This window comes from Panthera tigris, chromosome D4 (assembly GCF_018350195.1).
Source record: "Panthera tigris isolate Pti1 chromosome D4, P.tigris_Pti1_mat1.1, whole genome shotgun sequence".
Classification (NCBI taxonomy): Eukaryota; Metazoa; Chordata; class Mammalia; order Carnivora; family Felidae; genus Panthera; species Panthera tigris.
In genome coordinates, this window is record NC_056672.1 from 19,556,726 (window position 1) to 19,571,026 (window position 14,301).

The 14,301-nt window shown below is 40.9% G+C and overlaps 1 long non-coding RNA gene across 2 annotated transcripts in view; it reads right to left on the bottom strand.

The window, feature by feature from the left end:
• Positions 1–5,255: 5,255 nt before the first annotated feature.
• Positions 5,256–14,301, bottom strand: part of LOC122233220 — a 104,015-nt gene continuing 94,969 nt past the window's right edge. For both annotated transcript variants that reach the window (XR_006210740.1, XR_006210741.1), the window contains exons 3-4: positions 5,990–6,191; positions 5,256–5,415 (exon numbers count right to left, since the gene is read on the bottom strand). This is a non-coding gene — a long non-coding RNA (uncharacterized LOC122233220). The remainder of the gene's footprint in view (positions 5,416–5,989; positions 6,192–14,301) is intronic.

Here is a 14,301-nt window from a genome sequence, read left to right on the forward strand (position 1 = left end):
CCATCAGTCCTTTATTTATGTGCGACCACGGATATGGACAACTGAGGCCAGTATGTCCATATGTGAATGATGTTTTCATGTAGCTGCAGAATTTTCTAAAATGGGACAGAACCTCCCTTTAAGCTACATTACACATTAGACAAAGGAAGATCCCCTAGTATCCTTCCAATCTACTGCTACCAAAAACAAAGCAAAAAAACTTACTTGATCAGATTTTATGTCAACATTTAGATAATAATATAGGGTATTTTAAAAATAGGATGTTACAGTATTAAGATAGCTCAGACACACACACACACACACACACACACACACACACACACACCACCTTCTCATTATCAAGTCAATCCCTTCATATCACTAAAAAAGTCAAAGGGATCCTATTTTGTGCCAAATTCTCTTCGTTTAGCAGCTGCAGCCAGGTATTCTTCCATTAGGATCAAGCAGCTCTTCAGAATCTCCCAAGGTAGAGAATTCTAATTTAAATTCTCGCAGGTATACTATGAACTTCAAGTTCATAGTATCAACTGAATACATAAAACATCACAGCCACAGACCCATACCCATATCCATACAAGACTAGCCACTAAATACCAATTTCTTTAGACCAAAATTTTCAACATGGGAATGAAGTAGTTACTTAGCTGACAAGGTTGGGGATAGTAGGCACAAGCAAAGAGGTGTCCCCACAAAACTAAAGCAGCTTCATTTTAAAAGGTATTTTTTTATACATTGGAGATTTTCAGAATATTTCATTTGAAAAATAGGTTCTTCTCTCTCTGCAAAATTTTAAGAACTATTACCTTATAAAATACTCTTTTCCAAGCTGAAGTAGTGTTCTCAGACTCCACTAAATGTCTCATAACCTAGAATCGCATTGCTTTTAAAACTGTTGACCTTGGTGGGATTGGAGGGGAGTGAGGCTGGTAAGGAGCAGGCAGAGAAAATGAAAGAGAACAAAAAGAAAAAAAAAAGAAAGAAAGAAAGAAAAGAAAAGCTTCGTGGTTTCTATTCATCAAGTGCAATCAATCACTCTGTGCCAGCTGCCCAGCCACCTGTAAACTTAGAATTGAAATGGCTACCCAGATATTTCACTCCTACCTATCTATTCAAGGGAAGAGAAAGACTAAGTCCACAAAAGGCCTTGTAGGGGAATGTTCACATCAAATTTATTCATCATAGCTCCAAAATGGAATTAGCCCAAGTGTCCACCAGCACAACAAACTGTGATTCGTCCACACAATAGAATTTCTCAGCAATAACACTGGAGCGACTCCTGACACATCCAACAACATGAATAAGTCTCAGAATGATCGTGCTGCATGAAAGAAGCAAAAGAGACGCAAGACACAAAAGAGAAAATATCTTATGATTTTATTCACATGAACTTCCGGAATAGGCAAATCTAATCTATGGCAGAAAAAAACCCAGAATGCTGGTGGCTTCAGGGAAGGGATATAAAGTGACTGGGAGGAGACACAAGGGAAGTTTATAGTAATGAACATGTTCTATATTTTGACTGAGGTATGGGTTACAAGAGTGTATTTGTCAAAACAGATCAAACCATACACTTAAGAATTGTGCATTTCAGGGGCGCCTGGGTGGCTCAGTCGGTTAAGCGTCCAACTTCGGCTCAGGTCATGATCTCACGGTCCGTGGGTTCAAGCCCCGCGTCGGGCTCTGTGCTGACAGCTCAGAGCCTGGAGCCTGTTTCAGATTCTGTGTCTCCCTCTCTCTGTGACCCTCCCCCGTTCATGCTCTGTCTCTCTCTGTCTCAAAAATAAATAAACGTTAAAAAAAAAAAAGAATTGTGCATTTCAGGGGTGCCTGGGTGGCTCAGTCGGTTAAGCGTCCGACTTCGGCTCAGGTCATGATCTCGCGGCCCGTGAGTTCGAGCCCTGTGTCGGGCTCTGTGCTGGCAGCTCGGAGCCTGGAGCCTGTTTCAGATTCTGTGTCTCCCTCTCTCTCTCTGACCCTCCCCATTCATGCTCTGTCTCTCCCTGTCTCAAAAATAAATAAACGTTAAAAAAAATTTAACAAAAAGAATTGTGCATTTCATTGTGTGAAAATTTTATCTGAATAGATTTAACTGGTGGGGAAAATACTCAACTGAAAAACTAAATGTGGCAAAAAATTGAGACAATATAGAAAAATATCTTTATGAGCTCGGAGTAGAAAACAATTTCTTTAAAGTGTTTTTATTTTTTATTATTTTTTTAATATGAAATTTATTGTCAAATTGGTTTCCATACGACACTCAGTGCTCATCCCCAACAGGTGCCCTCCTCAATGCCCATCACCCACCCTCCCATCCCTCCCACCCCCCATCAACCCTCAGTTTATTCTCAGTTTTTAAGGGTGTCTTATGGTTTGGCTCTCTCCCTAACTTTTTTTTCCTTCCCCTCCCCCATGGTCTTCTGTTAAGTTTCTCAAGATCCACATAAGAGTGAAAACGTATGGTATCTGTCTTTCTCTGTATGACTTATTTCACTTAGCATAACACTCTCCAGTTCTATCCACATTGCTACAAAAGGCCATATTTCATTCTTTCTCTAAAAGTTTTTTTTAATGTTTATTTATTTTTGAGAGAGAGAGAGAGAGAGACAGATCATGAGTGGGGGAAGGTCTGAGAAAGACAGAATCTGAAGTAGTCTCGAGGCTCTGAGCTATCAGCACAGAGCCCAACACAGGGCTTGAACTCACAGACTGTGAGATCAGGACCTAAGCTGAAGTCGGACACTTAACTGACTGAGCCACCCAGGTGCCCCAGAGAACAATTTCTTAAACAAGATACACAATGCTCTACATAGAAAGTACTGATGAGTATCTTTATTAAAACTTAAAATTCATGTGAAGAGGAGATGTACAGAAAAGGTCAGTTCAGAAAAATGACCAATAAACATCAGAAAGGATGCTGACAGGTGGTAGCTACACTTGCAATGAGCATACCTATAGAGCTGCTGAATCGCTATGTTGTACACCCAAAACTAATGCTCACATAGTGTGTCATCTACGCTTCAAAAAAATAAAACAAAATAAATGAAAGGGTGCTTGACCTCGCGAGGGATCCTGTGAATGCAATTATTTTTTAAAGAAACAATTTCTTATCTGCCAGATTGGCAGCTTCAGAGACTTGTGATTTGGTGAAGCCGTGAGATTGTAAATCATACCGTGCTTTGTGACTGTCGATCAGTTTGGCGAATTCAGTCATTTTAGTATAAACAGAGCACTAGATCTAACACCTAGAAATTGAATTTCTGTTATAGACTCTAGAGAAACTCTTACATGGGCCCAAAGAGCATGTACAAGGAAGGTTATTGTAGCACTGTTTGCACTAGTGAAAAGATGGATTCCACTGCAACATCCGTTCATAAAGGTGGTATAGTCGTATGGGGCAATATTACATGGCAGTTAAAAAGAATAAACTATATCTCCATGTATCAAGGTAGCTAGGTCTCAAAAACATGTTAAAGTAAATATAATACCATATTTCGTTTATAGATATATATCCAAATGTATAAAAACTGACTCATAAAAACCTTAATCTTGGCTATGCCTCAGAAACAAAGAAAGGAAAAACAAGTGATGTAATGATTCGAAGGACTTTATCTGAAATTTGTTATTAAAATAATAGGAAGAATCATCAAAATGCAAATGAATGAATCTTGATTTATTTCTGATATGTTACACAAAAATTAACTCAAAATTAATCCTAATAGGCATTGATTCTAGACTGTGACCTTGGGTTAGGCAAATAGGTCTTAGATATGATGTCTAAAGCACAAGCCATAAAAGAAAGAAAATTGATAAATTGGACTTCATAAAAATGCAAAATTTTGTTCTGTGAAAGACCCTGCTAAAAGCATGAAAAGACAAGCTATAAAACGGGAGAAAATATTTGCAAATATTCTTATCTGACAAAAAAAATTGAATCCAGAATATATGAAGAATTATCAAAATTCAACAATAAGAAAATGAACAGCAGATATTTATTTTTTTAATGTTTATTTTTGAGAGAGAGAGAGAGACAGAGACAGAGTGTGAGTGGAGGAGGGGCAGAGAGAGAGAGGGAGACACAGAATCCGAAGCAGGCTCCAGGCTCTGAGCTGTCAGCACAGAGTCTGATGTGGGGCTTGAACCCATAAACCGTGAGATCATGACCTGAGCCTTAGTCGGACGCTTAACCAACTGAGCCATGCAGGTGTCCCTGATTTTTTTTTTTTTTAATGAGCAAAGATTTAAACAGGCACTTCACGAAAGGCGATACATGGAGGGCCAAGAAGCCACATGAAAGCTGCTCAACATCGTTAGTCATTAGGGAAATGCAAATTAAAACCGTGAGGAGACCGTGCTACACCTAACAGAATAGCTTAAAAAAAAAAAAAGAACCAGACAATTCCAAGGGCTGAGAGGGACGAGAGGCAACTGGAATTTCAGATACTGCTGCTGGAAATGCACAGTGGCACAGCCACTTTGGAAAACTTCAGGCAAAGGAATGTGGGTGCTCCAGGTGAAATCAGGCAGCCTACAAGGAAGTGGTGAGGGCAAGAGAAAATGGGTAGGGTACCCTCTGCATCTGTTTCCACCCCCATGTAACTGTACTTCAGTTCCCAGTTTATGGAGGGTTCTGTGAGGTTCTTATAAGGACAATCCAACCGTAAAGATTCATCCTTAATGCTTTATCCTAAATGCTTTATCCGCAATCTTAAGCAACATAAGAAAGAGAAAAAAGGGATGTTTGTCACCAGGGCTGGGTATAATCAAACCAATGCCTGCACACCAATGCCCTATGGATTCTGAGGTGAGCCTGCTCTGTCCCTAGAGGAGAATGGCTAGGGTTGCCAACCCCAGATTCTACTCCTACCACACGGAACGTTGCCCACCAGATATGAAAAATACTTTCGTAGGTTGAGATTCCTGAATGAGTCTAGTGAAGAAGAAGAAAGGGGTAGGAAGAAGGGAAAATCTTCAACTTGGAGGAAAATAGAAGTGTAAGTATGATGATAAATGACAGTGGACACTTGGCTTTGATTTGGAGGGTGTTGGGGAGAGAAGGATGGGGATAGTGGCAATTTACAGAGTCCACGCCCATCTGAGGGAAGCAACTTTGCTATGTGGAAATGCAAGAGCAGGTTTCAAATCTTCTTATTGTCCTAGGGAAGCAGGACACCTGGGTTTGTACGTGAAATCACCTGAGTCGTAAACATTGGAAATGATTTTAAATTTTATTAGAACAACAACAAAAAGGTCTGGGGGCCAGATGAGGACTGGGAGGCACCATACTGTGTCCTCTGATGTGGACAGACTAAAAGCTAGGCCAAGCCACTCACCCCAGGCATGCTTTCTGTTGTACTCCCTTGGTTAGCACCTCCCAGTCTAGAGGAAGTCCCTGGGTTGGTTTACGTCATTAGCTGCCTGGAAGAGAAGGGAAAAAAGAGAAGCCAAAATTACTCTGAGGTCCCCAAAAAAGAAGAAGCAAACATTTGCTACAGGCCAGTTATTATTCTTTTTGTCCTGGAATCGCCTGGGGTGGGAAAATGCAGAGTCTCAGGTCCCCTCTCAATTTACTTAATTAGAATCTCTGGTGGCTGGGTCTGCTGTAGATTTCCATTTTAACAAGCTCCTTGGGTAATTCTTACCCCCACTGAAGTCTGACACCCACTGTATTGAATTTTTCCACCTTTACTACAGAGGATTCAGTTACCATTGGGTCCATTTGGTCCTGTATCTAAATTTGAGGTCTCCGGTGGGAAGAACAGTAATGGGAAAGAAAGGAAAGCTTTGAGCGCCCCCTAGGGGTTATCTTGTACAGTGAGCAGCTTTATCATGATCAGTGATTTTTCAGAGGTGCTAGGAATAGAAATTAAGTAGTATTTTTGAGCCCTTATAGGCATTAAGCATTGTGACTGGCCACTCACATACATTATCTGATTTCACCCTATGAGGCAGGTACTATTATTATTTGCATTTTGCAAAAGAGGAAATTTACCTGTAAATCCAGTGGCATGGCTGATGACTCCCTCTTCCTCAATATATTTTCTTCACATGGCTTCCAGGACACCATACTCTTTTCCATTTGCTTCCTGGCTCACTGGTTATTCCTTCTCAGTCTTCATGCTAGCACTCTCTCTTCTCCAAGACCTATTAATTTTGGAGCATCCCAGGGATCAGTCCTTGGTTTTCTTCTTTCCCTGTATAATTAACATACAGTGTCAAGTTAGTTTCACGTGTACAATGATTCAACAATTCTATACATTGCTCAGGGCTCATCACATGATAAGTATACTCTCAATCCCCTTTATCTATTTCACCTATTTCTCCACCCACCTGCCCTCTGGCAACCACCAGTTTGTTCTCTGGATTTAAGAGTCTGGTTTCTTGTCTCTTTTTTTCTCTGTTCATTTGTTTGTTTCTTAAACTCTACATATTAGTGAAATCATATGATATTTATCCTTCCCTGACTTATTTCACTTAGCATCATACCCTCTAGACCCATCTATGTTGTACATGGCAAGATTTCACTTGTTCTTACAGCTGAGTAATATTCCATTATGTATATATACCACATCTTCTGGGGCACCTAGGTAGCTCAGTTGGTTAAGCATCCCACTTCAGCTTAGGTCATGATCTCACAATTCATGAGTTTGAGCCCCACGTTGGGCTCTGTGCCTGCTTTGGATTCTGTGTCTCCCTCTCTTTCTGCCCCCTCCCCCCACCCACTTGTGTTGTCTCTCTCTCTTTCTCTCTCAAAAAAAAGAAACATTAAAAAATTTAAAAAAACATATTCCATATCTTCTTTATCCATTCATGTATCAAGGTACACTTGAGTTGCTTCCATAATTTGGCTATTATAAAATTGCTTCAATAAACATTGGGGTGCATATATCTTTTTGAATTAGCGTTTTTGTTTTCTTTGTGTAAATGCCCGGTAGTGAGAGTACTGGATCATATGGTAATTCTATTTTTAATTTTTTGAGAAACCTCCGTACTGTTTTCCACAGTGGCTGCACCAATCTGCATTCCCACCAACAGTGCATGAGTGTTTCTTTTTTTCCACATCCTTGCCAATTCTTGTTATTTCTTGTGTTGTTGATTTTAGCCATTCTGACAGGTGTGAGGTGATATCTCACTGTGGTTTTGACTTGCATTTCCCTGATGATGAGTGATGTTGAGCATCTTTTCCTGTCCTGGCCATCTGTGTGTCTTCCAGACATCCAGACATAAGCAGACATAACCAGAATGATCTTTCTAATATGTAATTCAAAATGTATCATTTATCTGCCTAAAATCTTCCCAGGGCTTCCCATTGCACTCAAACAAAATGGCAAAATCCTTAGAATGTCCAACAAGTCCTTCTACAAGTAGGGCCCCATCTCCTCTCTGACCTCACCTCCTGTTACTCCCTCCCTTATCCTGCTCCTGACGCACTGGTCTCCAATGCTATTCCTTACATATTCTTGGCTTGATTTGGCCTGAAGGCCTTCACCCTGGCTCTTTCATCTGCCTCAAACATTCTTCCCTCAGAAGTCTACTTGGGTAACTACGTCACTTCCTACAAATCTTTACTCAAATGTCACCCTCTCAATGTGACCAACCCTGATTCTGCTGTCGGAAATTACGAGCTGTTTTTCTCCCTGCATGCCCAAACCTCTTATCATGCTCCATTTACTCCATAGCGTTAGGGCTTGGCAACGTATTACATAATTTAACTCTTTATTATGCTTGTAGTTATTCCCCCCACCCCCCCCCCTCCCCGCCCCACACACTAGAATGTAAGCTCCAAGAAGGCAGGGATTTGGGACTGTTTTGTTTACATACAGGTCGCAAACACATAGGTCAGTGCCTGAGATTTAACAGAAATATCTCTTGAGTGAATGAGACATGAAGAGGTTACATACCTAGTCCTAAGTATTCAATACTCCATTTGACAAGTAAACCTGAATAAGAAACAATTCTTTTCTCCTTATAGAGAAACATACAGAAGCTCCATACAGTCTGTTTGGACATCTTCTATGGAGAGGAGTGCTGAATACCAGCAGCCACAGACCCCTTTAAAGAGGTGACACACAGCAGTGGACTGTGTCTATCACTCACCTCTCCACCACTTGTACCACACGCAGAGCTGGGCACTGTCTTCTTTACCCAATTTATTTAGGGACTGTAATGCTGAGCTACAAGTAGTATTCTTCCCTACCATGAGAAGTAATATACAGTCTGTGGGGTACATTTTTTAATATACTATACAGGTTTATTTTTTAAGTTTATTTATATTTATTTTGAGAGAGTGAGCATGAGTAGGGAAAGGGTGGAGAGAGGGAGAGAGAGAATCCCAAGCAGGCTCCACCCTGTCAGTGCAGAGCCTGATGCAGGGCTCAAACTCATGAACCATGAGATTGTGACCTGAGCCAAAATCAAGAGTTGCACACTTAACTGCCCAAGCCACCCAGGCAACCCTACCAAACGGGTTTAAAGATGAATTGCAACTCACAAAAAGAAGCAACGTAAAAAGTCTGTGGAATGAATTTTCACTAAACATGTTACTGAGTGAGGCTGGCTTGCCATCAGCTGTACCTTGATAAGGGATGCAGTAAATGGCTCTTTTCAGGGTGTCCTGAATTGCCAGAACTTCTCTGTAATTCTCACAGAGAAGCAAGCAACAGCTTCCTGTAGTAAGTACCTTAGGCAGCTGTATCAAAAAAAACCAGAGACTTCTAAGACTCAGTACCAGAAAATAAAGGGATGGGGGCAAGAAAAACCTCCACACTTCCTGAAACATTTATCCAATTTACTCACACAAATTCCCAGCAATCGGAATCACACCTACAATTCCCGCTCTCACAACTGGACAATTTGCTTCAAAGACAAAAGGCAGCTAGAAAGACTGCTTAAAGATGAAAGAAAAGATTCTAGTCTATGTCAACAATTAAATTGTGTCAATGGTGTGTTTTTCGATTGCAGCAGCAAAACCATCTCAAAAGGGTGTGTGTGTGTGTGTGTGTGTATAATTTCAATCACGGTAACTACCTTTTCCTGTGGGAATAATTTATCCATAAGGAACCACTTCCAAATTTGGCATATTCCATGGTAGCCAGTATCTCCTCCTTCACAGAGGATGCCTGGTGGTCACTGTTATGACAAGATGGCTTCCTAGCAAATGCACCTGAACTTCTTGACATACTTACTTCCCTTGACATCCAGGCCACCACACCCTCCAGGTTTTCCTCTCACCTCCCTGCTCACTTTTCAGTCTCATCTCTGCTCCCTCTCATCGCCCTGACTTCTAACCATTGGACTGACTGCCACAGCGTCAAGCGTTGAACTGCTTCTTTACCTTCATTCTCTCTGGTGATGATCTCAGCCAGCCTTCATGACGCCATCTACATGCTGCTGGCTCCTGCCTTTCTACCTCCAGCCCAGAATTCTCTCCTGGATTCTAGACTTTTCTAAGAGAAAAGACTTGACTGGCATCTCCACTTGGATACCTAACAGGCATATCAAATCTAACATTCCCTGAACCAAACTCCTGATATCTGACCCCACCCCCACCCAAATCTTTGCTGTCTCAGGAAATGGTAATTCCATTCCTCCAGTTGCTTAATCTAAACTTTGGCCTTCTTTCTTTCTTTCTTTCATCATGCTCCACATTCAATGTTTCAGCAAATCCCATTGGATCTATATTCAAATTCTATCCAGAATCTAATCTCTTCTCACCACTCTTCTGCCACCACCTGGTTGAACTGAAGCCATCAGTATCTGTTTTTTTCTGGATTATGGTGAAGAGTCCCATAGCTGGTTCCCCTGCCTCAACTATTCCCCCTTTTAGAAACTATTCTGTTTACCAGCCAGCGGTTCTCACAGTGTGGTGCCAGACCAGCAGCACTGGCATCACCTGGGAACTTGCTAGAAATGCAAATTCCCCTGCATCACACCAGACCTACTCAATCAGAAACTCTGGGGATGGACGCAGCAACTGTGTGCTAAGAAGCCATCAGAGGTGGCTGATGCACACTCAGGTTTGAGAAATGATGCTCTACAGAAGTGGTTAGCCAGAATGATCCTTTAAAAATGCAAATCAGGGGGTGCTTGGGTGGCTCGGTCAGTTAAGCATCCGAATTTGGCTCAGGTCATGATCTCGCGGTTCACGGGTTCGAGTTCTGTGTTGGGCCCTGGGCTGAAGCTCAGAGCCTGGAGCCTGCTTCGGCTCCCTCTCTCTCTGCCTCTCCCCCACTTGTATGCTCACTCCCTCTCAAAAATAAATAAATAAACTTTAAAAAATGCAAATCAGATCATGGTCCCCTCTCCACTCACAATCCTCCAGTGGCTTTTCTAGCTCCTTTGAGTAGGAGCCTGCCTCCTCCTGATGGCCTGCAGCCACCCTTGTGATCCATTCCCACTCACACCATATGTGTAACCACCTCTCTCTTCTCCCTTTATTCACTGTGTCTCTCTGCTTTGCCTCCAGGCAGGGCCTTTGGACCACTGTTTCCTCTGCCTGGGACACCCTCCCTACTCCATTCTCTCACATAACCACGTGTCCCTCTCCCTCTTTTCCTTCCAGTCTCTGCTCAAATGTCAGCTCATCAGAAGAGTTTTTCCAGCCACCATATTTAAAATTAAAAACCCCACTTCCCATCCCCACTTCTTGTGCTCCTTTCCCCCCTTACTCCACATTATTTCTTCTGCACAGTGCCTGTCACCTTCCAGCATAGAGTATGCTGCACTCGTTTATTTGTTTAATAGTCATTGCACCCAGGAACATACGCTCTATGAGACCGGGATCTGTGTGTCTTGTATTCACTGTTGTATCATCAGAGCCTGGAATAATGCTGGCATATGGTAGGGGCTCCATAAGTATTTGTTGACTAAGTGAATAACTGAATGATGGCCAAAGCATTCCTCTGGATAAATGATACATTTCTTGTCATGATACTGCCATTGCTGAAAATATTTTTAGGGCAATAGTCGGGAAGAAGGGAAACCATTTAGGAGGACACTATTTGCAATAATCCTGAAGAAAGATGACAATGGCTTCAATTTGAACAGGTGGTGCATAGGAGGTGGTCAGAAGTGACTGGCTTCTGGATACAAGTTGAATATAGCACTGATGGACTGAGGTCAATTTATAGGTCACATATGGAAACTAGTCTCAGAATTTAAGAGAGATCGCCCCTTTAAAAAAAGTGAAAAATACAGTAGCTCAGCTTAATTACACACATTATTTACTAATCCCAGAATCATATGACATTTGGCTTTATTGCAGAAATCAAATTTCCCCTTGAAAAGAGAAATGGAGAACCACTGAAGACATTCACAGGATATGAATGCAGTTTCCTATATGATGAAAGAATACATTGGATTTTCACAGGATACAATCTTATATTTGTGTGATTTAATCCTCACAGCAATCCTTTGAGATCCTTATTATTAACCCCATTTTTCAGATGAAGGAAATAAGGCTCCGGGCAGAGGATTTCAATCCAGGCCAAGTCACACATTTTCTTGATGAGTAAAAGCAATGTGCTGGGAACAAATGCACATGCTGCCTAGAAGAGAACATTTCGGTACGTCTTCTCTCTCTTGACTTCATATTCACATTTCATAAGGACAACTTCTCCAGAGGATCAGAGCCCTATAGCAAATATAAAACAGCCAGGACGATGGGGGTCAATTCTGTTTTTCCTGCTGTTCAGGCTGGGAACGAGTCTCCTTTCAATAGCCGAAGCCCTGGGTCAGGTGCCATGGTTCCTCCAGACACTGTTTCCAGCGTCCCCAGGAGAAACCATTGCCATCTTGCCATCGCCACGGGGATTTGATGCTCTCCAGGGCTATGTAGACAGCATTGTCTCAAGACAAGGAACTATTGTTTGGGTAGAAAGAGAGGGTGTTTCTCACTTCAGTGAGAATGGACTTGAATACGGATTCACATTTCAACAATGCCTCCTTTTGTAAAAATGGGTGGGTTTTTATTTATTTATTTTTTTGGCTTATGTGATTTTTTTTTCAGACTCAGATCACTGTTTCTAATGACTATTTCTCCTACAACGTTTCTTAAGAATGTTAGGTATGTGTTCCTGGGTGCTATGCACCCAGGGAGTAAAACTCATGTTGCATATTAACCTGAAGTCTCCTTGCTATCTTGAGCAGACTCTGGGGCAGAGAGGGAGGCTGGGGGCAGGAAGACGTGGGTTCATGGGTGGGAACTGGCACTTACTGAGAGCAGCATCTAATGAGCAGACACTTCAGACACATTATTCCAATTAATCCTCACAATCACCTGAGCAGGTATTATCCCCGTTTTCCAAATGAGAAATGTAATTAGGTAACTGGAGCAAAATCACACAGCTGGTGAGACTGGAATCTGGGATCGGTTCCCAGATCTCACTCTAAACCTGTTCTCTTTCCATTTCCTGTTCCAGGCTTCCTTGCTGACCTTTTTAAGCTTTAGTTTTCTCAGATGAGTCACCTGGTGGGAAGAGTATGTCAGATGGTGCTTCTGAACGAATGTCTCCATCATAGCCGCATGTCACATAATAGGTACTTGAAAATAATCAAATTTTCTCCTGTCTTCCTTGTGCATCATCTCATCTTACCTTTCTAATTTCTCTTTCTCTTCTCTCTCCTATTCTTTCAGCTCCTGCTTTCTTTTCATTTTCGTATCCTTTTCTTCGTAGAAAATCAAAATCTAAAGAACTCATTCCCAGTGGCAACATAAGCTTTAAAAACAATCCCCTAGGAATAAACCAACAAGAACAATGCAAGGTCCATGTGAAGACAACTATAAAATTTTATAGAAGATATAAAAGAAGACCCAAATAAATGGAAAGCTACAGTTTCTGGATGAAAGACTTGATATTATAAAGATGTCAACTTCCCAAATTAATCCATAAATTCAATGCAATCCTAATAAAAATCCCAACAGATTTATTGAATTTGATAAGCTGATTTTAGAGTTCATGTAAAAGAGAAAATGCACAAGAACAAGCAATAAAATTTGAGGAAAAAAAAGAACACTGAGGACTTTTCAGTTATCAAAATATACTAAGTTTATGTTAAACAACGTTGTATCAGTTCAGAATAAAGACATGAAAAATTGAACAGAAAAAGGCAATTCAAAAACAAAGGAACATGCATTTCAAATCAGAGTAAGAAGGATACACTATTCACAAATTATATTGAGAGTGTTGGAAATCCTGAAAAATATTTAATTTAGATGCCAGTATCATATCATAAACACAAAACCAAAATGGATTAAATTCTAAACACTAATTAAAAAAAACAAATCAGAAAGGAACTACATGATATATCAAGTTTTATAATGTTGGAAGAGGCAGTGATAAAGCCTTTCCTAAGAAAGACAAAAATTCCAGGAGCCATTGATAAAAAAGTCTTACTGTGAACAAACTGAAAGATCTGTATAACAAAAAAACCCACAAAAACAAAAACACAAACAAAATAAAAGGTCCCACTGAAAGTCTCTGTAAAATATATAAAACAAAATATAGTATACAAAAGCCATTAAAATCTCCTAAAGTTATTGCAAATATATAAAATACAAAACTGGTTAAAAGAAATAGAGAGACAATTCACATACACAAAAAGCATGATAAAATCTAAAGTTGTTTAATGCCCAGAGTAATAAAGGAAATGCAAAATAAACCACGAGGCACACTTTATAACCAATCAGGGTCTGACACCAGTATTATCAGGTGGAAATGGGCAGTTTCTGTAGAGGCTGTAATAGTGTACATTGATATAAAATTTTTTGGGGCACCTGGGTGGCTCGGTCGGTTAAGCATCCGACTTCGGCTCAGGTCATGATCTCACGGTCCGTGAGTTCAAGCCCCGCGTCGGGCTCTGTGCTGACAGCTCAGAGCCTGGAGCCTGTTTCAGATTCTGTGTCTCCCTCTCTCTCTGCCCCTCCCCTGTTCATGCTCTGTCTCTCTCTGTCTCAAAAATAAATAAACGTTAAAAAAAAATTAAAAAAAAAAATAAACTTTTTGGATGGCAAATTAGAAATATCTATTAAAATTTAAAGTAAGTACATCCTTGGAATTCTATTTCTAAAAATCTGTTTTTCTGAAATATTCATTCACGTTCAAAAATAAATAAACATAGGGGGAGCCTGGGTGGCTCAGTCAGTTGAGCGTCTAGCTTCGGTTCAGGTCATGATCTCATGGGTCGTGAGTTCAAGCCTCACATCGGGCTTTGTGCTGACAGCTCTGAGCCTGGAGCCTGCTTCGGATTCTGTTTCTCCCTCTCTCTCTACTCCTTCCCCACTTGCGTGTGCTCTCTCTCTCTCAA